The sequence below is a fragment of the Manis javanica genome, chromosome 3 (assembly GCF_040802235.1).
Source record: "Manis javanica isolate MJ-LG chromosome 3, MJ_LKY, whole genome shotgun sequence".
Classification (NCBI taxonomy): domain Eukaryota; kingdom Metazoa; phylum Chordata; class Mammalia; order Pholidota; family Manidae; genus Manis; species Manis javanica.
Genome location: NC_133158.1, coordinates 153,626,176 through 153,652,853, shown reverse-complemented (window position 1 = coordinate 153,652,853; position 26,678 = coordinate 153,626,176). Strand labels below are relative to the sequence as shown.

Sequence of the window (26,678 nt, the reverse complement as noted above, 5' to 3'; positions counted from 1 at the left end):
ATTTCTGTGGTCTGTTCGATTATTTCCTCCCCCAGTTTGGGGACGTTTTCAGCAATTATTTCTTTAAAGACACTTTCTATCCCTTTTCCTCTCTCTTCTTCTTCTGGTACCCCTATAACACGGATATTGTTCCTTTTGGATTGGTCACATAGTTCTCTTAGTAGTGTTTAGTTCCTGGAGATCCTTTTATCTCTCTCTATGTCAGCTTCTATATGTTCCTGTTCTCTGGTTTCTATTCCTTCAATGGCCTCTTGCATCTTATCCATTCTGCTTATAAATCCTTCCAGGGTTTGTTTCACTTCTGTGATCTCCTTCCTGACATCTGTAATGTCCCTCTGGACTTCATCCCATTGCTCTTGCATTTTTCTCTGCATCTCCATCAGCATGTTCATGATTTTTATTTTGAATTCTTTTTCAGGAAGACTGGTTAGGTCTGTCTCCTTCTCTGGTGTTGTCTCTGCTATCTTGGTCTGCCTGAAATTTTGCCTTTTCATGGCGATAGAGATAGTTTGCAGAGCTGGCATGAGTGATGGCTGGAAGAACTTCCCTTCTTGTTGGTTTATGGCCTTCCTCTCCTGGGATAATAGCGACCTCTAGTGGCTTGTGCTGGGTAGCTGTGTGCAGACAGGGCTTCTGCTTCCTGCCCAGCTGCCATGGAGTTTATCTCTGCTGTTGCTGTGGGTGTGGCCTGGCTCGGGCTGTCCCTTGGCGAGGCGCTGAGTTCTCGCAGTTGTGGATGTGGTCTGGATATTGTCCTGTGTCCTCTGGTCTCTATTTTAGGAAGAGTTATCTTTGTTATATTTTCATAGATATATGTGGTTTTGGGCAGAGATTTCTGCTGCTCTAGTCACGCCACCATCTTGACTCTCTCCCCTCTCTCTCTTTTTTTTTAAGTTTCCTTTTTTTATTATTATTTTAATTTTTTATTAGGATTTCACTGATATACACTCTTATGAAGATTTCACATGAAAAACATTGTGGCTAGTACATTCACCCATATTATTGAGTCCCCCCAACACCCCACTGCAGTCACTGTCCATCAGCATAGGGATAGGCCCTAGAGTCACCACTTGTCTTTCCTGGGCTGCTCTGAGTTAACGTGTCTCTTAAGTCTCTTTTAACCTATAGGTTATCTGTCCCTGCTTTTTTTTCCTTGAAATTCTTTAAAAATTGGGTTTTTTGTCTGTAGCTTTTTCCAAGTCTGAGTTTTCCTAATTGGATCCTTGTAGAACCATCTCTCCTTCCTAGTTATTTAGATCTAGGAGCTTAATCACATTCAGGTTCACATTTGGCAAGATTAATATGTAAGTGGTGGTGTATACTTCCCTCACATAATGTCTGGTTGTCTCTGTTTTGTGATTTTGGCAGCAATGATAATCATTGTCTAGACTCATTAGCCTATTAATTCTGCCATGAGTGAAATACATCTCTAAGGAGGAACTGGCCCTTATCAACTGTTCTTTAGAAGGAAGTACAGTTCATATAAGGAAGGCAAGGCCTAATTAATTATTTCCTTCTATTACTCAGTTTTCAAAATAATGAGTTGAATACCTAGAAGAGAATAAAAATAAATAATGAGTCATTGAAGAAGACTTACTCTGATATTTCATTCTGAAAAGAAGAGAGAATGAAGGGAACTGATTTAGAATGCCGTATTTCAGATGCTGGTAGGAAGAAGCCAAGAAATAATAACCCCCAAAAAGTTGATAATGGGAAATGGCAACTTGAAGACTTGTCTGTTTACTGCTGAGTCTGGGAGTTAACTTCTGAGTCAAGAGTTCCTTGAAGGCATGTGGGTGGGAAGGCCATCTCTGGGCAGAGTGGGAGCTGGGCCAGAAGCTGCATTCGCAGCCAGGAAAAGCAGGTCAGGATGCCCCAAGGATCCAGGAAATGAAGAGTTACATGAATGAGCAATGAATTTTTGTGTGTTTACTGTCTGCCACATGGGGACTGGAGATTCTCTCCCTAAAAACTGACAAGTCTGGAAGTTTCCTAAGAAACACAGGATGGGATGGGTAACACATAGCTTGTACAGCATTGCTGCTAAGCAAAGCAATAAAGATCAGCAGCACTGGTACCCATGTGTTCTATTGCCTGTGAAGCATGTCTTGGCTCTGCACGAGAATCAGTTTCTCATTCTAACGGACCTGCTCTAGATGCAAGAGGTTTCAGTGTTGGACCATCAGCTTACAAACCTAGTGGTTGGCATGAGATGTCTGTGTGGCTCTCCTAGCCACTCGTCTCACCCACCTTTCTGCAGCCTGAATTCTCTCCCTTTCTTCTCCCGTCTCCACCCCATCCTGCCCCCAGTTGACTGTCCTTGTTAATCATTCACTGGAAAAGACTAGAAAAGAGCCCCTTCCCAGGAATATTAGCCTCTTTTTAAATGGGACTCTTAGGCTACCCAGTTCTGTTCCCCAGAGAGAATAAACAAGTGAAGACTTGGCTCTGGCTGCAGACTGGCCTGCCCCTAGCTTCCAGCAACCTTGAGTTTCAAGCCTGGGAGTCTCGGCTTTTTCACTGCCTTCCGCTTCCGAGACCGGTCCCGGTTGGGCCGTAGGGAAAGCCGTGCGATGACAGCTGACTCGCTCGCGGATGCAGCTTTCTCAGACGTTCCCTGCACTCAGGTGATCACACCTTGGGAGGAAAAACTGGTTAATACAGGCTTCTGCCCCTGGACATTCAAGATTGTTGGCACAGGATGGGGCGTATCAGGGGTAGGTGGAGAAAGGGCATCAGGGTTCAGGGCCTGACATGTGAGACATAAAGTGAACAGTCTAGGGAATGTGGCAGAGAGGGTGCCAGTGCTAAGGGTCAGAAGCTGGGTGATATAAAACTTCCTAAGACTACCCCCTTTGCCCTTGGACAGCTGGGAAAGCTTAAACCAGGGAACCCTCACAGGCACATCTCTGAAAGCAGGGTCTTCTACTTTGTAATTCACAGTTGTTTTTCTGGTACCCAGTACTATTACTGAATGGATGAATGAATAAATGAATGAGGATTCACACTTACGTTACATATTCTTTATCTTTGAGTTTTCTGATCTGTAAAAGTAGCCTGAGAAAACCAAATCACAGCTTGCTGTGAGGATGAAATCAGATAAAATGTACACATAACTTAACTGGGGCCTGGCCCATGGGAGGTATGTAATAAATGCTTGCTCTTGCATATGCCTTTTTACCTCTCTCTAGGCATCTATCTGAGGCCATGATTTTTCCTCAATACTTTCTGATCAAAAACTCTAGGGAAAGACTGGATGATTTTTAGGCCCTCGGAGTAGCAACTATAATAATTCAGGTCACCTAAAGAAGTTTAACTACTTTCTCCAAAATTTTTACCACCTTTATCTCACTAGATCTTCGTGACTATCCTAGTAAGGCTTGAGAAAGCAAGTATTTTGCCCATGTGACAGATAGCAAAACAGGTTTAGGGAATCCAGAGGACTTGTAAACCTACTCAAAATCTCAGATCTGGTTAGTGGTAGAACTAGATTCCAGGCTGTGGGATGCCATATCCCATGTTTTTCTCCACATTGTACTCAAATGGGTTAGAAGTCGCAGAAGAAAACTCCTTTTCTGGAACAAGTTACACTGAAGCAGTACACAAGTTACTCCTATTCATTACTTCATCTCTGATTGCACTGAGGTAGCTCTGTGATTCAAAAGATGATCATATAAGGTAAGCAAAATGAGAAGACTATATGATAATACACCCTCCTTGGAATGAAGAAAGGTAAGTCTCCATCCATAGAATACCAACCAGACTGCAATCAGCTTACTGATTATCTCTGATTTCTGCAGCATCAGTGCACGGTAGGGGCACTGTTTATTTGTTAGAAATGTCTGTTTTCTTAAGTAGCAAATGCTCATTGAAAATTCTAATAAAGATGTTAATTTTTTTAAATAGGCAATACCTCCCCTCCCTGCTCATTCTCAACCCCTCTCTGCAGAGCTAATTTCTACTAACAGTTTCTCTTCATGTAATTGAGACACGTGCATATATATATATATATATATATATACTCATTCTGTGGGTTTTTTAAAAACATAAATGGGATCATACTAAACATATTCTTCTTCAACTAGCTTTCTACAAATCTGCATTAATCATGGGCACCCTGCCCTAATAACACAGAGATCTTCCTTCTTTTAAATGGTTGCACAGTATTCAATGGCTATATAATAAACTTTACCATAACATTCTCCTATTAATGGTCAATTAGATGGCACTTTATTATCTCCTATAGCCAGAATTGTTTCTCCATATGTCTTTGTCCAGTTGCATGAGAATTTCTTCAGAATAAGAATGGTATTAGCCAAAATCTTTAATCCTTTGCCTTCAAATCATGTGGATGGGAAAATAAGATGGCTGAAACATGGGTATAAAGTCATTACACTTAAAAAAAAAAGTAGGAAAGTAAGTCTCACAAAAGGTAAACCAGAGTTTTATCTTTCTGGGTTTTTTTGTGTTTTTTTTTTTACAACTATATATATATATATATATATATATATATATATATATATATATATATACTTGTGCTAGTCTGCATATCTTGACTTCTGAGAATTTTTCCCCTCTCCTGCCAAAAAGCCTTTGAAATACTTGTCAGGGACTTATTACAGGCTGATAATGGGAAAATACTCGCCATTTGTTCTATCTGATTTCTTCTCATTTGTTCTGCACATACACATGCAATGCAAAATTGTGCCAAATTAAAACGAGATAAATTTTAAGCCTTGAAATAAGCAAAGAATTTTACAAGTAGTAATCTTTAAACCTAGCATAGATAGGGTAAATAATCACCTTCATAGATTTTTGGTGGTAGTCAAGCTTCATAAAATTTTTTTTTAGTAAAGGTATAATTGACATACAACATTATTTTAGTTTCAGGTGTGCGACATAGTGGTTTGATGTTTGTATATATTGTAACATGATCACCACAATAAGTCTAGTTAGCATCCATCATCATATATAGTTAAAGAATCTTTTTTCTTGTGATGAGGACTTTTAAGATCTGCTCTCTTAGCAACTTTCCACTATGCAATACATTATTATTAACTATAGCTATTTGATATGTAATTAGAACAAAAACTCAGTTCCCTATCTCTAAAACCCAGTTTCCCTTTATGCTCCAAATACATTGATATTCTAATGATAAGATATCAAACAGCTGTATTTATCTTATTCAAACCCCTCTCCCCCTCTATCCTACTTAGCTAGAAAATTACCTGCCTCCAGGGGAAAAGCTGAGTGGTGTAAAAAAGCAAAAATGGCTAGAATCTAGGTACTCCAAGGGGACTACTCAAAGCAGAGAAACATTATTTAAAACAGCTTTTTATTTTAATATATTTTGATCAACTTTTACAGAGGTATAACCTATACAATAAAATGCACCATTTTAAACAGTTCGATGAGTTCTGACAAATATATACAGTCATGTAACCACAACCAGTCCAGATGAACAGTTCTATCACCTCAGAAAGTTTCTTCATTCCCTTCGCAGTTGAGTCCCACCCATTCCCTGCCCTAGGCTGGGTTTTTTTTACACTTTCGATTTCCCTTTCTTGAATTTCATATAAATAGAATCATGTAGAATAAATTTTCTTGGACTTGGCTTCTTTTTCTCAGTGCAATGATTTTGGAGATTCAAATATAGTGCTCTATCAGTAATTCATGTATTTATATTGCTGAGTGGTATTCCATTGTAGAGATGTACCACAATTTATCCAATCAGTGTTGATGAATATTTGGACTGATTCCTCTTTAGGACTATTATGAATTAGGCTGCATGAACGTTTGTGTGCACATCTTTGTTTTGTTTTCAGTTCTCTTGGATAAATACCTAGGAATGATTTACATGGTAAGTGTATAGTTAACCTGATTATAAAAACAGCCAAAATGTTTTCCCAAGTGTTTATGCTTTATTTTCTCACTGAGAATTCCAGTTGCTCCATACCCTTTCCAGGACTTGAAAATTGTCTTTCCCTAATTTCAAATGAGGATATAGTAGTGTCTCATTGTGATTTTAATTTGCATTTCCCTTATAATGAATGATGTTGAGCATCTTTTCATGTGCTTATTGGTCATTAATATGTCTTCTTTTGGGAAGCATCTCTCCAATTCTCTTGCCCATTTTTAATTAGGTTGTTTAATTCCTTACTGTCTCATTGTAAAATGTCTTTGTATAGTCTGTATAAAGCCTTTTGTCAGATATAGGTATTACATTTTCTCCCAGCCTGTGTCTTGCTTTTTCATTTTGAGTATGACATTTTAATTTGATAAATACAATTTATCAGAATTTCCTTTTGTGTTTCCTCTTCTTTGAGTCTACTCTAAGAAATACTTGCCTGCCTCAAGGTCATGACGATTCTCTCCTTTGTTCTCTTCTAGAAATTTTATATATTTAGCATTACATTTAGATTTAGGTCTATGATCCATTTAGAGTTAATTTTGGCATACAGTATGAGATAAGAATTTGAATTTACACTTTTTGCATGTGGATTCCAATTGAAAATATTATACTTTTTCTATTGAATCACCTTCTCACCCTTGGCAAAATTGATTGACTATAGATGTAAAACACTTACAATGTAAATGTAACTCCTATTTCTGTCAATTTTGTTCCATGATCTGTATGTCTCTCCTTATACCAAAACTATACTGTCTTGATTTCTGTAGCTTTGTATTTCTGCAGCTTGATAGCAAGTTTTAAAATAGGACTGTTTAAACCCTCAAATTTGTTCTTTTTCAGAACAGTTTTGGTATTCTGAGTTCTTTGCATTTCCATTAAAATTTAGAATCAGTGTATTAATTTCTACAAAATAATCTGATGAGATTTTGATAAGTATTATGTTGAATATGTAGATCAATTTGGGGAGAATTGTCATCTTAATAATATTGAGGCTTCTATTCCATGAACATGGATTCTCCATTTATTTAGATCTTTAATTTCTTTCACCAATATTTTGTAATTTTCAGTGTACCATTCTTGCACTTCTCTTGTTAAATTTATTCCTAGTCATTTTATTCTTTCTAAGGCTTTTGTGAGTGGAATTTTCTTCAAGGTCATTTTCAGATTATTCTTTACTAGTATATAGAGATGTAAGTACTTTTATTTATTGATCTCACAGCCTGTAACCTTGCTGAATTCATTTATTAGTTGAAGCAGTTGTGTCTGTGTGTGTGTTTGGGAGGGTGAGGGTTTCTTAGTATTTGCTACATACAAGATTATGTAATCTGTGAATACAGACAGATTTACTCTTTTTCCAATCCCAATTTCTTTAATCAACTCCTGTTATTTTCTTTACTGTACTGAAAGAACCTGTAGTAAAATATTCAACAGAAAAGGACATCCTTCTCTTGTTTCCAGTCTTAGGGGAAAAGGCATTTAGTTTTTCATCATTAAGTACATTGTTAACTGTGAGTTTTTTTTATACCTGCCCTTTATAAAAAAAGTCTTTTATATTTTCCATTTCTCTCTTCATTATATTAATGTTCTCTTTCAAATCCCTATGCACATTTATAATAGCTGTTTTGAAGTCCTTATCTGCTAATTCCATTGACCGCCATTTCTGACTTTGTTTCTGTTTACTTTTCTCCTGATTAAGGACTATGTTTTCCTTTTTCACATGTCTAGTAGTATTTGGATACTAGACATTATAAATTTTACATTCTCGATTACTAGATTTTGTTAACTTCCATAAAAAAGTGTCAGACTTTGTTCTGACAGCCAGTTAAGTAAATTGAGGATAAGGTTTATATTTTTGAGGCTGATTTTTAAGCTTTTTAAAAAGCAGGTCTAGAGTAGCCTTTACTCTGGATCTATTTCAGTCCCACTTCTAAGGTATGACACCTCTGTGGTCTCTACAGAAGGTCTGGCTGTTCAGTGAGGATTTTATGTTCTCTGACTAGAATCCAAAATGAACTCTGGGACATTTCTCTTTCAGCTCCAGGTGGTCCTTTGCCTTGTCTCATGTAAGTTTGCTGTATGTATGTACAATTTGCTGTTGTGCAATACACTCAGTGGGACCCATGCACAATTTTCTGGAGCTATATCTCCATTCAGCTCCTTCCCCTCCACACTCTCTCCTTCAAATTACAACCACCTCAGCTTCCCCAAACTCTAATGCCAGTCTTCCCAATTCACTGAAACTGCTGTGTCCTATTTGAGTTTTCCCTTTCAATGCAGAGATCTGGAAATTACCTCTATACAGAAAGCTAGGGTGACTATGGGGCTCATTGAATTTATTTTCCTGCTGTCAGCAGTCACAGTTCCACATTGCCTTTTGTCCAGTGTTTGGAAACAGTTGTTTCATCTATTTTGTCCAGCTTTCTACTTGTTTATGGAAGAGGGTTAAATCTGGTCTCAGTTACTCGTTCATTGCCAGAGGTACAAATACAATTTGTTTTAATTTTGAAATTTGCCAAACTTACCCAAAACTAAAACTTGTATAGGCCCATTACACAACTTCGTCAATTATCAAGATGAATAAGTTCTGAGAACCTAATGCATAACATGGTGAATATAGTTAATAATACAGCATTGTACACTTGAAAATTGCTGAGTAGATTTTAAACATTCTCACCACAAGCAAAAAAGAAGAGTTAACTAGGTGCAATAATGGCTATGTTAGTTATCTCAGTCTCATAATCATTCCACAATGAATTGATACATCAAATCATGTTCTACACTTTAAATATATACAATTACATTTGTTCAATTAATTCTCATAAAGTTGGATAAGTAAATAAAATTTACCAATTATTAAGATTTTGCCTTCCATTCTATAGTGGGCTGAATGGTGGCCCTCCAAAAGGTATGTCCACATTCTAATCCCAGGAACCTGTGATTAATATTGCCTCATATGGCAAAACAGTAAATATTAGCTCATATATAGCAAAAGGTATAGCAAAAGTTAAGGACTGAGAGGAGGCACTTATCCTGAATTATCCAGGTGGACTCTAAATGCCATCACATGTATCCTTAAAAGAAAGAGATAAGGAGGACGGGGTTCAAGATGGCGGAGTGAGAGCTGTGTTTAGGCATTTTCTTGATATGCTGGCTATAATACTCATTTTGAAGTAGAGCAGAGACATGGGACAAGCATCATGATTAATTTTTCCTGCCTATGATGAAAAATGCTGAGATATAAATAGAAAGTAAGAATAGGAGGGGGAAAAAAAGAAAGAGATAGAGGGAGTTTTGCCTTAGAAGTGGCAGAGGCTCAAGTGACGCAGCCCAAACCAAGGAGTGCCTGGAATCGGTGAAAGGTGCAAGGGGCAAGCAATCATTTCTCCCCTTGAGTGTTTGGATGGAGTGTAGCTCTACCAACACCTTGGTTTTGTACTTTAGGCCTCCAAACTGAAAGAGAACACATTTCTCTTATTTGCGGCCAAGTTTGAGGCCATTTGTTACGACAGCCACAGGAAACTAATGCATATTCCTTTTACTTTTGTTTCTTTGCTGAAGTATTTTAAAGGAAATCTCAGCTCAAATGTCATTATAGAGCCTTTTCTCTCCCCTCCCTCCCCCATTCCTGTCACTAGGAGTCACCTCCAGAGGCCTGCTTAGATCCAAGTTCCACACTATAGGCAAGAAGCTTCCTATGCGGTGCTTTACACCTCATACTGCATCATGTTAGCAGATACAGTGTCCGATCATTCCTTCATGTATTTATAATGAGCCCAGCATTCAATTTATATATACAATCCCTGCTTAAAGACAATTTTGAAACTAAGTTTAAGCCCATATTTAAAATGCATCTTCTAACCCAGGCGTAAAAACAGTGTTCCAAATAATACTTGTTCTGAAAATAGTCTACTATTCTCATTCACACCTAACAAAATCATCCCCCACCTTCCCTGCTTCTAATTCTAGATTAGATGCCTCTGAGCATCTGTCTCCAGCTATCCCTGAATGACTGCTCATGCTGCATGGCCCCCAGAATGTTCAAACAGGAATAAAACAGACAGCTATCAAATAACTTAAGTTTTCTAAGAGGCCCACAATATGTAAATTTCAAGTGTGGATATTTATTTTTCTTCCTCAATTACATTGTAATGATAAAATAGAGACCGTATTTATTTTTTCTGGTTACTGCCTCTCTCTTTGGCAGTTTACTTTTGTTTTGAAGCTCCCTGACTTCCTGGAAACTCAAACGTCCAAGAGTTCTTTCTTTTTCTATCCTTCACCCCAGAATGCTTCACTGCCAACCACCAACCTAACAGACGGCAGTGGGGCTCACAGCTTCTTCTCTGCTCAAATACCTAACAGCCGGTGTGATTATTTCAAAATAAATTTATTTTGTGCTATAAGGAAAATATACTAGACTTAGAGTAAAGGGCCTAGGTCCAAACCCTGTCTCTGGCTCTGTGTGGCTTACATCTCTTCTTATGAGAAGTTATCACATGATGTAGTTTCCCACCCTGTGGGATGACTTTAGGTGTTGTGTAGACATTTATCCCACAAAAAATAGTATTGATTCACCTAGGGAGTTATTCAAATTTCAGTTAACTTCCAATCTGCATGCCTAGGTCCCCTCAATTTTGTGTTATTATACCTCTAACATCTCTCTTACCATTGACAACTCATCTTTTTCTCTTTAATTGTGGTAAAATACACAACATAAAATTTACCATGTTCACCATTTTTAAGTGTACAGGTCAGTGTCATTAAGCACACTCACATCTTTGTGCTGACCATCTCCACCATCTACCCACAGAACTCTTTCCATCCTGAAGAACTGAAACTCTGTACCCCTTGGACAATAACTGCGCATTCTTCCCTCCCCGTCCTGTGACGACCAACATTCTACTTTCTGTCTCTATGAATTTGACTACCCTAAGTACCTCATACAAGTGGAATCATATGCTATTTGTCCTTTTGTGACTGGCTTGTTTCACTTACTAGGATGTCCTCAAGGTTCATCCATGTTGTAGCATGTTTCAGAATGTCCATCCTTTTTAAGTATGAATAATATCCAATTGTATGTACATACCATATTTTGTTTATCTATTCATCCCTCGATTGACACTTGGATTGCTTCCACCTTCTGTCTACTGCAGATAATGCTGCTGTGAACGTGGGCAAACATGGGCTATTCTTCCCTTTTAATAAAAGAGATGGTGAGACTCAGGCCTGTCTTCAGGAGACTCCTAAGCAACTTGCTGGAATATAATAACATTAAAGGGCATTGTCTTATTTTTATTATTTTATTTTTATAGCAAGTATATTAGTTTACAAAGTCTACCATAACAAAAAAAACACAAACAGGGTAACTGGAAAACAACAGAAGTGTATAGCCTTACCGTTTTAGAGAGTAGAAGTCCAAACTAAAGTGTCAGCAGGTCCACATTCTTTTGGGGACTCCAGGTAGCAACCTTTCTCACGTCTTCCCAACTTCTTGTGGTGACAGGCAATCCTTGACACTCCTTGGTTTGCAGCTCCATCCATCCCATTTCCACCTCTATCATCACATGGCCATCCTTTGTGTATGTCTGTGTCTTTTTTCTAGTTCCCCTATTTATAAGGATACCAGTCAGACTGGATTAGAACCCAATAACCCCATTCTAACTTGATTATCTTTGTAATGATCCTATTTCTAAATAATGTCATATTCTGGAGCTATAGGGGTTAGAATTTCAATATTTTCTTTTTAAGGGACACAATTCAACCCGCAACAGCAAGGAAAACTGGTTGTGCATGTATATGGTGACTTGGAGCAGTAGGATCTAAATCGGTTAGGTATCTATTATCAACTAAAAATGAACAAGCTCTTCTTTAACAGGCAGAAATGGCATATTGTTCCTTTTCTCTTAAATTCCTATTTTCTATCTTACTTGCCACAAAATTATAAACTAATGCAGCAGTTCTCAACTACTAGTAATTTTGCCCAACAAGGGAATTTCGGTAAATCTAGACACATTCGTGGTTGTCATAACTTGGGGCGTGCTACTGGTATCTACCTGGCAGAGTCCAGGAATGCTGCTAAGTATCCTTGAGAACACAGGAAAGCCCTCCCCCAAACTGCTAAACAGAGAATTAGCTGCTCCATTATATATTGTGGTAAAGAGCCCTGACCCTATGTAATATATTCTTAATCCTGAAAGCCTTTATAACCCTATTCTACTTGCTGCAATAAAAATATGCTTCTGCTAATACACTTTGGCTATAGGCTGAATGTCTGAATGTTTGAGTACCCCTCACCCCCAAATTCATATGTTGAAATCCTAACTCCCAAATATGATGGTATTAAGGATGATGCCTTTGGCGAGTGATGAGGTCATAAGAGTGGAACCCTCATGAATAGGATTAATGCCCTTATAAAAGAGACTTCAGAGGGACCCCTCACCCCTTCCAAGAGATACAAGAAGATGTAAGAGACAAGAGCAGGCTGTCCCAAAATGTGCCACTTAAGCATGTGGATTAGTTTGAGGTGAAGAAAACTGAGACACTGAAGACTCAAGAGAAGCTTTTGCCCCTCCCTTAACTACCTAGGAAAACTTAAACTGGGGTCTTTTCCCAAAAGGAGAGTTATTAAAAAAAATTTATTTTATCTAAATGGCCCATCTGTATGGCAGGGCAAACATCTAATGACCAAACATCTGCTCCTCTTATTGCCCTGGGAATTGCCCTCCTCCCCTGTGGAGCCCCCGTTCCTATCCCATTTCTTAGCTCAAGAGGGCACGTATACCTCATTTTTACATACCTCTCTGTCTTCAAACTTCTCATGTATATGGGTTTCTCACATATAAAATTAAATTTGATTTTCTCTTGTTAATCTGTCACATGTCACATGTCAATTTAACCAGCAAAAAGAACCTCAAAGCATAGAAGAAAATTTTTCCTCCACAACAAAGATGGCTGTCCATGAAATAGAAAACAAGTTTTCATGAGATTCCAAATCTGCAGGCTCCTCAATATTGAATTTCCCAGCCTCCAGAACTGTGAGAAATAAATTTGTGCTGTTGTAAATCATCTAGTCTAGGTATTTTTATGATAGCAGCCTGAACAGGTAAGACAATTTTTATTACCCATGACCATTAAGTTCTAGGTGTTACATTTCCTTTCTCAGTTTAGTTATCACTGTATCATTATAATTACATCAGCATACGTTTGATCAAAGACCAAAATATATTGAAAAGCATAATAAATTTCAAACTTAAAAAGAAAAGCAGTACTGGAAACACCTATCTTAATAAGATGAATATTGCTGATAATTTAAGTTGATTGGTATATCCTTTATGAATATTACTGGTCAAATGAAACAGATTTAGCATCAATTCCATTTCTATTTTTCCTTTCTAAACATGTCAGCACTGAAAAGCTTTGTTGATAGAAGTAGATGGGAATGGGAATTTTGTTATAGCAACATTGATCTTTGAATTCATTTGAGTTATCTCTCAAAATCCACACACTCTTGTCAGATATCATTTTCTATGATCAACAAGCTGAAAACTCAATTATGTCCTTCTTCAATTTTGCCAAGATCAAAAATTGAGAAACTCCTGTCTTGCAGAAGGACTTATGACCCAGTCAGTAGCTAAGCTTATACTTCAAATTCTCTGTTAGTTTGAACCCCAGAGGTTTTTATCCCCCAGGGCAAAGCCACATTGTAAGAACAGGATGGGGAGAGGGGAGAAGGGAAGAGCACATTCCCAGGCAGACTTGTTAGTTAAGAGTACTTATGGAAGTTATGGATTTGAAAATCAATTGCCGTAAAACTATCCTTGCATGGTTCCCTTTGTAAAGTCTTCATTCCCTGCTTTGAAGATCACTAATATAAAATTTCCTTTTAAAATATGCTTATGTAAAAAATTGTTTAAAATTAGTCAATTTTAGTAGTACATGCAACAGAAATTTTAATGGTAGGCAAATGACTGAAGCACAGGAAATCCTGCCTTGGTGCATAAAGCATAGGCTTTGATAACAAATAAGTACAAGTTTGAATTCTAGGGACTTGCACAAATCACTTCACCACTCTGAGTGTCAGTTTCCTCATCTGTAAAATGGCAGTAATACCTGTTTCTAAGGGCTGAATGAAATAACATGTAGAAAACTGCTTTTGTAGACTGTAAAAGAAAGTTATAAAGCCTCATTGAACATGATGGAATGTTATTTTCTCTCTTCCTCACTCTCAGTATTAATTGAATTAAAGCAGATTTTTCAGTGGAAGAATATGCTCTCCTGGTCCTGAGTACTGGGCTCAATAATCCATACCCAGGAGTTTGATTCTGGTATCAGCACAAATTGACCCAAAACTTAAATCTCTAGCACCTTATTAGCATTTATGTATTCCCTTGCTAGATATAACAATTGTCTCCTAAACCACAAATCTTCAGCAAATACTAAGGTTGCTTCCTACTCCAGAATACTAGGAAATTGCAGGAGAAAAATAGCTCATGTGCAAGTGCCTGGGAAGCTCAGACCTCTGCCTGTCTCCGTCCACATCCTTCTCTGCTTGCAGACTGCTCCACTCCATGCCAGATGTCTTATGTCAAAACTGCCATGCACACTTGAAGCTATTTGATGTTTATGGTATTATTAAACACTTATACTATAAAGGTTTTCTTGTATGGGCCAAAGGCTGAAAGAAGATAGTTTCCAATGAAAAACCATGTTGTTCAAAAGCATTGTGCAAATAAAAAAAGCAAAATGGTTTGTACCCATGAATTTCTAAATGTAACATAAAAATGAATGATTGTACCCATCAACATAAAAACGAATGATCGTACCCATGAATTTCTAGAAAAATCAGCAGAGAGCAATCAACCATACAATTAAGGATTTTTAGAGCATCTAAATCAAGAATACATAATACTGTAAAATGTGTTTTTTTCCCTAGTTGCGGTGTTCTTACATTAAAAAATGAGAAGATTCTTTTACATTATGCTATGAGACAACATATAGCAACAGATCTGATACTTTATCATATACAAGATTTTTATTTCAAAACAGTATTGCAGCTATTACATTATGTGATAAAATAACCCCAAAATGCTATCTTTATTTTGTTTTTATGTCACATTTTATAACAAAACATAAAATGAAAACATGTCACTTAATCTCAGAACACTTTGTTCTTCGTAAAATACAATGATATTATGTTTTACTTTTATTATTAATCCTCCTGCTATAAAAATTTCTTAATGCTATCGATTAAATTGATATCATTTCTTACAGCATTAGTCTATTAAGGACACATAATTTAGCTGTCTCCTTTATTCCAAGCACATATTGTCTGCCTTGAGTTCTTTTGGATATTTGGTCAAAATACATCCAAATTTTTTAAATGTTCTAAGGTCAAATAAGTTTGGTAAATGTCAAATTAAACATTTAAAATCTACTGGTGTTCAATAGAATTGTTTAGATATGTAATGATACAGTGACATATCCATGAACTACTGTGTACTGAAAAATTATAAATGACATCAATAATACTTCTGTTTTTAAAGTGTTTTTACATTTACATATGTATAGTAAAAAGAAAGTATCCTTCAAACAAGCAGTGATTACTTGGGGGTGTACAGCTGAGAATGGGATTGGGGTGTCAAAGGATTTTCAAATTTTTATACACATTTTTGTTGAGTAGGTTTATAATGTGCAGACACTGTTTTTCTAATTCACAAAGATTTCATTTTTAGTTACAACCAACCAGACAGTAGTTTCAGTAGTAGCAAAACTAAGTTGACTGTGATAGTTACTTTTGAAAGTGGGGTCTCTAGTCCCCAAATGTATTTGAAATTTGCCTGGTTCATCCATGAAGGAATTTGAGAACATCTCCAACACCTAAACTCTCTGAGTCCAGGAGCTGGGGCCTTTTGCCTACGGACTACATTAGGCATATGAGGCTCATTCAGTGAGCACTTTCGAGCCTGCACTTCTGTGCTAGGGCTGAAGTGCTATACAAACTCCAAAGCAAGCTTTTCAGAAAAGAATCTCAGCCTCAGCTTATTCAAAATGAGAAAAGGGTCATTCCATTCATTTTAGGAATTGTGGATAAAGTGAAGATTCCTGTGGCCAGGATTCTCACCTGGCACTGGTCGGCTAGCTTACTACACACATGTGGGCAATGTGTCATTATTGACTCTATATAAAGAGCCCTGCCCCGTGCTCTGGGCAACACGGTGGCATGGCTGCAAGGCTGCAGGAGAGCAGAGCAGAGGCTGGAGTGGTGGCAGTGCTGAGGACAGAGACTGGGACTGCTGTACGGACAGAGAGGCCCAGAGGCAGAGACTGGCTTGCGGCATGCAGACTAGCTCTGAGAGGACGAGATTTTAGTGATTGACCTGCCACCGTGGAAATAAAGTTGGGTACAACCCTATCACTCCAAGAACGTTCTACTGTCATTTCTTTGGTCACATTGAATCCATAGTGAACTTACCCAGAGCTGAAACCCATTGGCAAGACAGGAATGTTTCCACAATTCTTAGCTTCTTAGGTTCTGGTTTGAACTGTTTATTTCCCTGAGTTTGACGTGACACAGTTTCTGCTCTGTAACACAGTTATGTTCCACAGACTCTCTCTCATCTCCACATTTTTCCATAGTGTCACCCAAAGCTGACTGGTCGGTCACAAGAATCACCAGAGACATTGGTTCAGAAAGAGATCCCAAGGTCCCACAGCAGGCACGGCAGGCCTGCTTGCTCAGAATCTCTGAGGTACTTTCAAGTCAGCCAGCTCATTCTTCTGATCAGGTAAGTCAGAGAAACACTGCCTTAGTTGAACAAGTATCTAACAGAGTCTTAAATTCTTGTAACTGGCTAAGTCCTGAGGTGTTCCAAGCCAGTGGCTCTAAATTTTAGCATTCTTCAGAATCACCTGCAACATTTTGTTAAATCGCAGTGGCCAGGCTCCACCCTCACTTTTCTGATACAGTACGTCTGGCATGGGATGGCAGGGTTTTCCTTTTAATTAGTTCCCCTAAGATGCTACTACTGGTCCACTTTGAGAACCACTGCTCCAGTCCAGTTGCTTTCAATTTTTTAAAACTGTAAGCCACTACAGGAGACACATTTTTATATCGGAACCCAATACTCACACATGTTTGTCTGAAAAATTACACAGAACAATACTTAATTCTTACTATGAGCAATGCACTATTTTATATTTTATTTTATTCATTCTTTAAAATTTCACCAAATTGATTGTACAACCCAACAGTAGCTTGCAACCAGCAATTTGAAAAAACACTAAATCTAGTTGAGTCTTCAAAAGGTGTAGATCAGTAATCTCCACACTTTTTTGATCATATGCCATTAAGAGTAAAACATTTTTAGCATGTACTACCCATGTTTATACATTTATAAATTATACACTTGTTCTCTCTTGATCCAGATATTAAATATTAGTAAAGCTTAATATTTTTTCCTCAAACTCCAGATGGAGAAAAGGTAAATAAAGTTTCTAACATTTCTTCATCTTTGCACAGACTCGAGGCCGCACCTCCACATCTAGATCAGACACCCAGGCACATGGAACGAGCAGCCCAGGGTCACACAGCTGGCATCCAGTGAGGTGACTTGGGTTGTTTTAAGGCTCTTCAAGAAGTAAGTAGATACTTGTTAAAGAAGAGTGTTAGCTTCCTTTTCTGGTCTATTTTTTTTTTTAATCCCAGGTGATACAGGAAGAAAGGTGAATGCCATTGCACTTTTGTCAAAAGGCTACCAACTGTCATATGATGTAATTTGACAAAAGCTTCATATATGATAAAGGGGTGGTGATTCACAATACCCATGAGACAGCCTTTTCTAAAACAATGAGGCTGGTTCCAAAACCCCCATTACTTACTAGTTACAGTAACAACTGTGCCAGACAGTTGGCTAGACATTTCATCGGAACAGTGAGACCCTTATGGAGAAGCTCTGCCTGTACCTAGGAGCTGGCTCCTCATTTCATTGCATTCAAGTTCCTGGTAAATAAGGAGAAGTAAACTACAGACACCGGGCCATTTCCCCTTCTTTGTGGTGAGCTGTAGTGACTGAAACTTTTGGATCCCTCAAGAGGCAGGAAGCTGGGTCTACTGTTACCTTGTGTTCCCAGAAGGGAAATTTTGTCTGTGTTCCTATCACAGAACATCTTCCCAAGGCTCTCATTAGGCAACATGCATGTGACCCACTATGACTCTCACAAACACACATAGAAAATAGGTTTGATTGACAATAAGGTTCAGAACAGTTATATGGCCACTTGAATTACTGTAACTTCCAAATATGATGGAATGAGAAACTCTTAAAGACAAAAGTAGACATTGGGCTACCTGACTGCTTGTATTAAATATCTCCCCCTCCTCCAGAGACCACACTTCTAAGTTATAAAAAGGGAAATTAAAAAAATTCAAGTGATTTCTTTACATGGAGTGGAAAAATCTTTCAGGTTTGGAAGAAAAAGAAATCTTCATTTTAACATTAAACTTTGAAGTTTGCAAATAAAGGCAGACCCAATTCCTAGTTCAGAAAGGGGATGCTTGGAGGTTAATCCACCTTTGCAAGAACCCTGTGGGATTGCTGAGCTGGACACCCTCCATGCCCAGGGACAAGAAGAAGGATCAAAAAGGTTCTGGCCTCAGCACAGACAACCAGAGACTCAGCTCATGCTCCTGTTCCAGCTCAGCCTTCAACCACTCGGTGTTTCGCTCTGCGTAGGCCTGTCTGCGTCTGCTTGCTTGCTTCCTCTTTTTTTTTTTTTTTTTTTTGCTGCTGTTTTTCTCTACTTCATGTCACTCATCCTCTAACTGTTGCCTGAAAATAGACTTAATTAAATTGCACATTTCCCAATTTTATTTCAAAATTCGTTAATTTGAACACATGAATTTTTTTCTTTGAAAAATTGTGTTGTCTTGAATTTGCATGTGGTCTTTGATCTGTAAGGTTTTATTTCCTAAGAGGTCACTGTCTTATTCACAAGAGGAAAAAATTATCGGTGCCTCTGATTCAGATTAAGGAATTGCTCAAATTCAGTGTAGAGCCGAAAACAGAGGGAATACTTTTATCAGTTTTGTTTGGTCTCCACCTGGTGGTTGGATATTAGAACATGAGACATTAAGGGGATTGGAAAAAATAATTCCTCTCAAGATAACAAGATAAAAATTTTTAATTAGAAAATGTTTTTAAACTGGAAAAAAGTAATTATTATGGAAATTAAGAAAGACTTGTCTATGTTTTTCTTTCCAAAATTAATTTCCTTCTTTAGGAATCAAGAATGGAGAAGGTGTGAAAATTTTCTAATTTAATTCTGGGATTACTTTCCACCAGTATCTGATATTCTCCCAAACCACGTATAAAGTGTGATTTTGCTTGCACTTATAGCTTTTAATGTAGATTCAAAATTCGTAACTGAAAAACACACAACATTGACAGTCCTACTATTATATGACCCTTACTTTGTTAAAAACACGAAGGAATGAACAAAGAAATATTCTTGGGCCATCATATTTTTTTAATTGTATACAACCTTATAGTAGTTTCAAGTATACAATACAGTGGTTCAACAGTTACCCATATTATTAAATCCTAACTCCTTCTACTGCAGTTATTATCTATCAACAAAGGAAGACATTACAGAATCACTGACAATATTCTCCATGCTGTACCATCACCCCTGCGACCTACTTATATGATTTTTGAGAATTTTTTGTGCCCCTTTAACCCCCTCACCTTCCTCACCAACCCACACACCCAAACCTTTCTCCACGGTAACCACCAGTCACTTCTCAGTGTCTATAAGTCTACTGCTATTTTGTTCATTCTGTTTTGCCTTGTTTTTATATTCCACAAAGAAGTGAAATCGTATTGCATTTGTCTTTCTCCACCTGGTTTATTTCACTGAATCCAATACCCTCTAGATCTATTCATGTTGTTGCAAATAGGAGGATTTCTTTTCTTTTTAGGGCTGAATAACATTGTGTATATGTACCACATCTTCTTTATGCATTCATCTGTTGATGGGTACTTAGGTTGCTTCCATATAGTGGCTATTATAAATAATGCAGCAATAAACATAGGGGTGCATATGTCTTTTCGGATCAGGGATTTTGTTTTCTTTAGGTAAATTCCTAGAAGTGGAATTACTGGGTTGTATGGTATTTCTATTTTAAGTTTTTGGAGGAACCTCCATACTGCTTTCCACAGTGGCTGCACCAATTGACATTCCCAACAGTATAAAAGGGTTTCCATTTCTCCACATCCTTATCAAGACTTGTTATTTCTTGTTTTTTGGATGGTGGTCATTATGACTGGTGTGAGGTGGTATCTCATTGTGGCTTTGATTTGCATTTCCCTGATGATTAATAATGTGCAGCATCTTTTCATGTGCCTGTTGGCCATCTGAATTTCTTCTTTGGAGAAATGTCTGTTCAGGTCCTCCACCCATTTTTAATTGGGTTATTTTTTTGGTGTTGAGGTACATGAGTTCTTTATATATTTTGGATGTTAACCCCTTATCAGGTGAGTCATCTACAAATATATTCCCCCATACTGAAGGATGCCTTTTGGTTCTACTGATGGTGTCCTTTGCTGTACAGAAGCTTTTCAGTTTAATATAGTCCCACTTGTTCATTTTTGTTTCCCTTACCTGAGGAGATGTGCCCAGGAAAAATGGCTCATACTTATGTTTAAGAGATTTTTACCTATGTTTTCTTCGAAGAGTTTTTATGATTTCATGTCTTACATTTAGGTCTTTGATCCATTTTGAGTTTACTTTTGTGTATGAAGTTAGACTGTAGTCAGTTCAGTTTCATTCTCTTGCATGTAGCTCTCCAGTTTCCCCAGCACCAGTTATTGAAGAGACTGTCTTTTCTCCATTATATATTCATGGCTCCTTTATCATATATTAATTGGCCATACATGTGGACTCTCTATTCTACTCCATTGATCTATGGGTCTGTTCTTGTGCCAGTACCAAATTGTTTTGATGACTGTGGCTTTGTAACAGAGCTTGAAGTCAGGGAGCATAACCACCCCTGCCCAGCTTTGTTCTTCTTTCTCAGGATTTCTTTGGCTATTTGGGGTCTTTTGTGGTTCCATATGAATTTTAGAACTATTTGTTCTAGTTCATTGAAGAATGCTATTGATATTTTGATAGGGATTGCTTTGGGCAGGTTGGCCATTTTGACAACATTAATTCTTCCTATGCATGACCACAGGATAGATTTCCATTTATTGGTGTCTTCTTTAATTTCTCTCATGAGTGTCTTGTAGTTTTCAGAGTATAGGTCTTTCACCTCCTTGGTTATATTTATTCCTAGATATTTTATTCTTTTTGATCCAATTGTAAATGATTTCCCTGATTTCTCTTTCTGCAAGTTCATCATTAGTATATAGGAATGCAACAGATGTCTGTGTATTAATTTTGTCCTGCAACTCAGCTGAATTCAGTTATTAGTTCTAGTAGATTTTTTGGTGACTTCTTTAGATGTATAATATCATATCATCTGCAAATAGTGACAGTTTAACTTCTTCCTTACCAATTTGGATGCCTTTTATCTCTTTGTGTTGTCTGACTGCCATGGCTACGACCTCCAATGCTATGTTGAATAAAAGTGGGGAGAGTGGGCATCCTTAAGACCATCACATTTTGAATGCAGTGAACACATATTCCATAATGAAAATCCAATGCTAATTTCACCTCTCATCCCTTCGTTCTTTTTTTTCTGATATACAGTATTTTTTTCACTATACAAATAGGTTAAATGAATACTATATTAAACATAGACCTGCATCCTTATGTAAGGGTCTATAGAACTTTCTCATAGAAACTTGTAATATTCCTTCATATCACAATTACAATTTAGTAGTTAATTGTATAATTACAATTGATTCTTGTTATTCCTGATAGTTAGAGCCTGTAAGTTGCCATGAATTCTGAATTAGCGAATACTGAATCACTGCTTCTGAGGAAAATACAGGCGGGGTTCCTACAAACCTCTGGCACATTTTCATCAACTGATCAATATATATATAACATTGTTTTATGTGTGTTTCCTTTAAAGACATTTTATTTAATAAATATTATTGATTCACTAACATTGAACCAATGGACAACTCATGCCTGAATAAAGCTTATATAACACACACATTTTCTCCATAAGGCACATCACAGTCTTGCACTTAGGACACTAGAGAGCATTTCAGCACTGTGCTTGCACTCCATTTTAAGCGGCAAAATTATCCACAAAAAGCCCAGGAATGGAAAAAAAAGTGGCACAAAAATCGACGACAGTATGAAAGCTGAAACAAGAAGGCAGAGCAGTCATTCTGTTGACTTCAACTGGGAAGGCAAGCATCAGGCAACACAAATTTTTTGATGCTCTGTGTAGGTCTATGAATGTCCATGAAAACACTGCAAGTATTGATTTTGGGGTTACACATAAATTTCAGCAAACAGGTTGTTATGGACTGAACTGAGACCTCCCCAAATTCACATGTTGACATCTAAACCCTCAATGTGACTGTATTTGGAGATAGTGTGTTTAGGAGGTAATTACGGTTAAATGAACTCATAGGATGAGGCCCCAACCCAACAGGACTGGGGTCTTTATAAGAAAGGAAGAGACACCAGAGCTCTCTCTCTTTCTCTTTACAGGTGCACAGAGAAAAGGTCATGTGAGGACACAGTGAGAAATCAGTCATCTGTAAGCAGGAAAGAGAAGTTTTGCCAGAAACTGAAATGTCCAGCACTTTGATCTGGGACTTCTAGCCTCCAGAACTGTGAGAAAATAAATTGCTATGTTTAAGCCACACAGTCTGTGGTATTTTGTTATGGCCTGTCTTGTCAATGGATTTCAGCTCTGGGCAAGTTCACTATGGATTCAATGTGACCAAAGAAATGACGGTAGAACGTTCTTGGAGTGAAAGGGTTATACCCAACTTTATTTCCATGGTAGCAGGTCAGTCACTAAAATCTCGTCCACTCAGAGCTAGTCTGCATGCAGCAAGCTGGTCTCTGCCTCTGGGCCTCTCTGCCCCACAGCCGTCTCAGTCTCTGCCCTCGGCACTGCCACCACCAGTCTCTGCTCTCCTGCAGCCTTGCAGCTGTGCCACGACATCGCCCAAAGCACTGGGCAGGGCTCTTTACATAGAGTCAATAACAACGTATTGCCCACACATGTGTAGTGAGCTAGCCAACCAGGGCCAGGTGAGAATCCTGGCCACAGGAACCTTTATTTTATCCACATGGCCCTAGCAGACTAGTACATGGCCTAATCTGCAAATATAGAATCCATAGGATTGACTATATTTCTGAGGATTGGTTGTAGTTCTTTAATGTCAGTCTCCCAGCTTAACTGTAAGCTACATGAGGGCAGAACTGTGGATCTGCTTGTTCACTGCAATTTACACAAAGCACAGTGCCTTATCCTATAGTAAATTCTCAATAAATGTATCATGAATGAACAAATAAGTGCTAGGTACTTTATATAGTTTCATTTCCAATGTCTTTCTTTGCACTCCTAGGATTCTTATATTTTTAATATGCTGTCATTATATTTTTCATATATTCTACTTCTTTCATATTTTATTACTACAGAGAAATGAGAATGAGTTATACAACCTAATGGCATCTTGTGTTCACTGCTGTGCAGGTGGCCACTGTGACGTAGTTGTCATTGTGCATTCATGAACTTGGTCATGGCTGTCCATATTGTTTTCACTTCTATTGAGTTGTGTGCATTGTTCTATTGGATGTTAAGCTTTATTGCCCTTTAAAATGTCTTCAAAATGTTCACGCTACAATTCAGTATTGAAATAAAAAATCATTGTATACAAAGAAAGTCCTAGTTGCAAAGGTGCAGGTCTTAAGTTTGACATTTATAAAGCAAATATTTGTCATTGGAGGAATTATTGCAGCTCTATATTTTCTTGCAAAGCTCCAAGCAAGTGCTTTAGGAGACTTAAGAAAGGAAAATATCCACAAGTACATGAAGAGGAGTTGCATTTTGTGAAGGAGATCCGTGTAAAGATTGCCTGTCACCCTGCTACTCCATAGTTGGTGTAACCAGCAGCAACATCTGGGAGCTTATTAGAAATATAGTATTTCTGCCCCACCCCAGACCTACTGAACCAGAATCTGCATTTTAATAACACTCCAGGTGATTCAGTCAAGTTTGAGAAGCACAGGTATATCACTGCCAAGAAATGCACCTCAGTGAATTTGGGGATCTTGACAAATCCCTCAGAATAAGTGAAAAACTTGTCAAAGTAATGAGAGATTTGTGTAACCACTTATTGCACAAGGACTTCAGCTGAGACACTGTGTCATAGTTTAATTAGCAGCATTCTCTTTCATTTCATAATACATAAAATAGTGGTCCTTCCTACAAACAGTGGCATCTTGGATGTCATGAAATACAGTAGTACTCATTCAGGACTTCTCTTTTGCTCTAAAATGATCATGTTCACAGGTGTGGACACCAAAGAAGAGTTAATTTGTCACAATTTACAGTCATTCAAGCAGCAAACTCACAAATCAATAATGTTTTTCAGTTTCAGCTCTTGGAAAATCCCAGATTAAAGCATCAGTGGAGCAGAGACAAAGGGCCCTTCTTTGGGGAGACAAAAAATAAGCCAAATCTTCACAGGTGATCAAAGTGCATAAAAGAAATACTACTATGACTGAAGATTGATGGGATCTGAAAGGGACATAGAAAAGAAAAATATGCAAGAATATTCTTCATTTTGAAAGGTAAGTCTTCCTAAATTTTTCAACTGAAAAATTTTATAATATTCCTCATTACGGTCCACAGTGGGGGATGGTGAATAAAAATGGATAGAACTGGGAGAAATGAAACACCTGGATTAATATTAACAAATTCTTAACCATCTCTAAGATTATGCATCATACAAAAGTAAATGTGAAATATATGCAAATATACTCATGTGAATCCCTCAGACGCTTTACTTGATACCATGGAGATGTCTTGCCAGTGGGTTTCAGCCCCAAGAAAATTAACTATGGATTCAATGTGACCAAAGAAATGACAGTAGAACGTTCTTGGGGTGAAAGGGTTATACCCAACTTTATTTCTACAGTGGCAGGTCAATCATTAGAATCCCATTACTTGGAGCGAGTCTATGCAGCAAGCGGTCTCTGCCTCTGGCCCTCTCTGCCCACACAGCTATCCCAGTCTCTGTCCTCGGCGCTACCACCACTCCAGCCTCTGCTCTGCTCTCCTGCAGCCTTGCAGCTGTACCACCATGTCACCCAGAGCACTGGGTGGAGCTCTTTATATAGAGTCAATAGCAACATATTGCCCACACGTGTGTAGTGAGCTAGCTGACCAAGGCCAGGTGAGAACCCTGGCTACTGGACCTTTCATTTTTTATTTATTTATTTATTTATTTATTTATTTATTTATTTTACAATACAGTGGAAGATTCAGCTTTAAGAAAGGAAGGTAGTTTTGATACATGTTACAACACAGATAATCATTGAGGATATTATGTTAGTGAAATATTCCAGCCACAAAAAAGATACTGCATGATTCCACTTACATGAGGCACCTGGAGTAGTCAAATACACAGAAAAAGTAGAATGCTGGTTGCCAGGAGTTGGGGGTTTTGCAGGATGAAGAGTCTAGGAGATGGATAGTGTTACGTAATGATTGCACAATAGTGTGAATGTACTTAATGACACTGAACTGTACACTTAAAAATAGTTAAGATGGTAAACTTTGTTAGCTGTATTTTAATTTTTTTTTCTTTTTTTTTGAGAGGGCATCTCTCATATTTATTGACCAAATGGTTGTTAACAACAATAAAATTCAGTATAAGGGGGTCAATGCTCAATGTACAATCATTAATCCATCTCAAGTCTAATTCTCGTCAGTCTCCAATCTTCTGAAGCATAACGAACAAGTTCTTACATGGTGAACGAATTCTTACATAGTGAATAAATTCTTACATGGTGAACAGTACAAGGGCATTCATCACAGAAACTTTCGGTTTTGATCACGCATTATGACCTATAAACAATCAGGTCAAATATGAATATTCGTTTGATTTTTAAACTTGATTTTTATGTTGATCCCACATTTCTCCCTTTATTATTATTATTATTTTTATTTTTAATAAAATGCCGAAGTGGTAGGTAGATGCAAGATAAAGGTAGAAAACATAGTTTAGTGCTGTAAGAGGGCAAATGTAGATGATCAGATGATCAGGTGTGTGCCTATGGACTAAGTATTAATCCAGGCTAGACAAGGGCAGCAAAACATCCACGGATGCAGAAGATTTCTCTCAAAGCAGGGGGGGTGAGGTTCTGAGCCTCACCTCTGTTGATCCCCAAATTCTCACCTGATGGCCCCCCTGCGACTGTGCCTGTCTTAGGTTGTTCCTCCCTTGAGGAATCTTACCCATCTCTGGCTAACCAGTCATCTTCCGGGGCCATACAGGGAAATGTAAAGTTGGTAAGTGAGAGAGAAGCCATATTGTTTGAAAAGGTTAGCTTTTTACTTCTTTGCAGATTTATGCCCTGTGGCTTCTATGCCCAGCACTTGTCTCGAGGTATCTTTACCACCTGGAGGAATTATGATACTCTGTAAATTCGATATGAGGCATGAATTCTATTTAAGGGTTGTAATTAGGAAGAAAGAAGAAAAGCTATAGATGTAGCATATGGAAGGAAACATGGGAGGATTGATTATTTCTTTGACATATCTTCTTGTAGAGTACCTTAAGCATGTATA

General features: G+C 37.8%; 1 protein-coding gene across 1 annotated transcript in view; it reads left to right on the top strand.

Annotated features, from left to right (window-relative positions):
• TSC22D2 (TSC22 domain family member 2) overlaps positions 1–24,650 on the top strand; it is a 91,657-nt gene extending 67,007 nt beyond the window's left edge. The window contains exons 2-5 of the transcript XR_012129453.1: positions 16,547–16,695; positions 17,430–17,547; positions 22,580–22,704; positions 24,478–24,650. The gene's annotated coding sequence lies outside the window, so the exon portion shown is untranslated. The remainder of the gene's footprint in view (positions 1–16,546; positions 16,696–17,429; positions 17,548–22,579; positions 22,705–24,477) is intronic.
• Positions 24,651–26,678: the final 2,028 nt, after the last annotated feature.